This window comes from Balaenoptera ricei, chromosome 18, assembly GCF_028023285.1.
Source record: "Balaenoptera ricei isolate mBalRic1 chromosome 18, mBalRic1.hap2, whole genome shotgun sequence".
NCBI classification, from domain to species: domain Eukaryota; kingdom Metazoa; phylum Chordata; class Mammalia; order Artiodactyla; family Balaenopteridae; genus Balaenoptera; species Balaenoptera ricei.
The window spans coordinates 62883297-62887000 of NC_082656.1; positions in this window are offsets into that span (position 1 = coordinate 62883297).

Here is a 3704-nt window from a genome sequence, read left to right on the forward strand (position 1 = left end):
GAGGGGATATTATAATTGCAGTTCACAACAAAAGCTTTTCCCCAAATTTCTAACTGCTCATGTACTTGAAAACACTGCAAAAGGTCAATTCAATAAAAATATGTCAACATCAAATATTATGAGAATCACTTCCAGGATGGAAAATAAAACTTAGAAAATCTGATCCAATAGATTTAGGACCAAAAAAAAAAAAAAATTGTAAATGGGAAGACAGAATTGCCAAGGCTATTTTTCAGTATGTTAGAACAAAATAATGAGTAGAGGAAAGATATTTTTGGTATTTCTGACTGTGCTATTGATAAGTTGTTTGTAAATTGGTGTATATCTACAGGAAGTAAGAGCAAATGTGATGAGATTCCCAAACTCTCCAAATCTGTTTGTTTTCTTTGAAGATTTATGTTCATTTTTTGAGACTAAACTCTGACATATTTTGTAAAGAAATTTTGGATTTCTTCTCTAAATTATTTTTCTAACAAAATGTGAACTAGCTTTGCTATACAAATAGACTGTCAGTTGGATTTTTATTTTTACTGTTGATTTGGTTTATCAATCATGTAATCTTAACGTTTTCCTTCATTGAAAGCTAATTAGCTGTGCCTGAAATAACAAAATAATAGTTGCATATTATTTGCTGTTGTTTTATACCAAATGGTAGCCACTGGCAACAAGGCAGAAGATGATTCTAAAATTCCAAATTATGTTCCTTTTCCCATTGCAGATGGTGTATCCCTTGGCAACTTTCTTTGTGTCTCTGCCTATTTTCGATTTGTAAAAATTAATACAATGCACTTGGTTTATGAAGAACTCAAAAAATTTAGATCTCCATTTTCTCTGCTGGGTGTATGTAAACTGTGGTTCTTTCTAAATTTAACAACGTGTAATTAATTATCATTGTTGTTTATACTATATACCTATGAAAGTTATGATCATATCTTTCAGATGAAAACTTCTTTTTTTCTCTCTTTATATATATGTATGTGTATATATTAGTTTGAAATGTATTTTTCAGTTTCTCCATTAACAGTTTCTTTGTTTACAAAATTGCATAGTCACTTGTAGATACTTTACAGTAAACTTAAAAGTACATCTTCTTTGAAAAGAAAGAACTTAGTGTAGTCTTATTGACTTTATTACATATTCTTACTCCTTGAAATAATTGAACGTTCAGTATATTTCAAAAATATATGATCAGTATTTATTTCTCAAAAAATTGAATGCTGTTTCTAAATTGCAACTTTATTATATTTGCTTATTTTGTGTGCATTTAACACATTTTAAAATTATGTGTGAGATAATTTCCATTATTTTGGTTTTAATTCAAACATTCTTGGGCATACTTATTTTTTATTAGATAAGATTCCATAATATCATACAATGATGTATCAATAATCTGTACCATATATAATATTTAAGGCTCCTTCGCTTATTTTTTTTGCAGAGTTAACTGCAAAAGGTAGAATAAATATGTGATATATCATTCATCATTTTAATATTCTAAATTTAGCAACTGCTCTCCTACATAACGATTAATAGTATAGATAGTACTGATTTCTTTTTTCTGCTCTGGTATAAATTTAGTTGTTAATCCAATAATGAAATTACTTCCATTCTCAATATTTTCAAATATCATTACAATTGCTATTTACTAGTTTCAGTGACAATCTGAGTTCCTCCTCAGATGCTTAAAGGAATCTTAATAGATTGGTATAAACAGAGAGCTCTAATGGTTAGAATTAAAATGGTAGCAATGACAAATCAACAATAAACATAATAATAAATCATTACCTTCTCTATAAAGAAGAGAACAGAAAATCAAGTACATTAAAATAATGTCCTGAAAGATATTGGAAGTGTGGCAAGCTGACACTTATACCTAATAAAAAGATCTTACTAATATCATCTTGCAGTATTTATATTGTTCTATATAAATATTATGTTTCTATTCAGTGCAACAGAGAATTTATTAATCCAGAATTAATCCATTATCTTTCTCTCTAACTTGCCAAAATTCATCTAAATAAAGGTAGAGTAGGAAAAAGAGATATTTGAGATAATGGCTATATCTATCGCCAGATCATAGAATGATACCTTGCAATTAGTAGGCACTCCCCAAATGAACTAACAGATACATATTTATAGATGTCTACAGACTAAGGTGAATTCGTGAATACTATAAAGATCCTAAGCTGTCTATCACAACACCATTTACCTTGGCATAAACTTGAAGGATGGCTAAAATATCAATTAGGATATTAGGCGACTGTTTAGTACCTTGGCATGCAAATTTATATTAGGGAACCACTGGGGATGCTACTAGTGAATTTTAAATAAATTTATAATAAACACGGGAAATACTTTCCAAATGGCTCCACTTTTAGTCCACTTTTCTAAAAAATGTTCAGATAGTTAAAGAAAAATGGAAATGAGACTTGAGCACTAAGACATAAAACTTATCCCAATTTTGAATTTTAATTATTAGTTTTGTTTTGCTGGTATAACTGGCTAACTTTTTAAAATAATTACGGAAAGTAAGGATTGCTGTTCTGTCTTACATTACTGTTCAGAGTCTGCCTTATTCGAGATACTGGTGAAATTTTCAGGCATTTCACAGATAATGCTCCTGGTGTTTTAGCCTGGTGAGGTGTTTATCTATTTAGAAAGCTTTTCTGAGCACTATGTGCTTTCCTCTGGGTGTGAGAAAATCAATTCATCCTTTTAATGAGAATGTTACCTCCAGGGAAAAAGTAATCCAGAAGGAATAATACATTCCTCAGGGCAGCTTCCTACACAGGGACATGCTTTTCTCTAGGGCTCACTGCATGTATATTTCAGTGGGAGAATTTTAATATTTTAAAATTCATTGCATTTAGTCATAAGGCACCGTGACTATAGGATACAGTATTTTTTTGAATATATATTGACATATTTTTCTAAGCTTTTTTATACATCAATTATAATTTAGGAAATGTTATATATTCTTAAAAATTTACCTGTCTTCATATTTGAAGTACAATAAAATAGATTATTATTAATATGTACTTTACATATTTTGTTAAACTTAGAGACAGAGAACAGGAGGCTTAAATGAAATGGCTTTAGAATTGCACTTATGGACCCCAAACAGCACAATTTTAGAAGTCTTTAAGCTGTTTCGATACCAAAATATAAACTCTTTCTCTCCAAACAAACTTACCTCATTTTAACCTTGAACATTTGGATGATGAAGTATTTACTTCTTGTGGTCACTTAGAATATTTTGGAGAGTTCATGAGTTGAGAATGTGAAGCTGTTTGACTTTATAGCCATGTGTTTTAATTCTTCATCATCATATGTAACAATATATTTCAAAATTCCCTTCAGTCACTACTTTTGCCCATTAAAGAATATTGGAATACAACTACATAACTTTATGGATTTTAAATACTTAGCTATTTTTTCTTTTACAAACACTTATAATTTTATTTCCAAATTAAGAACCAGTTAGATATTAAATATATAATATTAAAACATTAAGATATGTTAATATTGTGCTTTTGTTTGTAAAAGACTCACTCTCATAGCCAACAACTAAAGTAAATAAATATCTGATTCATAAGATATAGCAACTATCAAAATATTTCAATGGAAATCTGATGGTAAATAAGAAAAATGCACTTCATTTTAAGAATACTAGCCTAATGTGGAATAATGAGGAATAACACTCA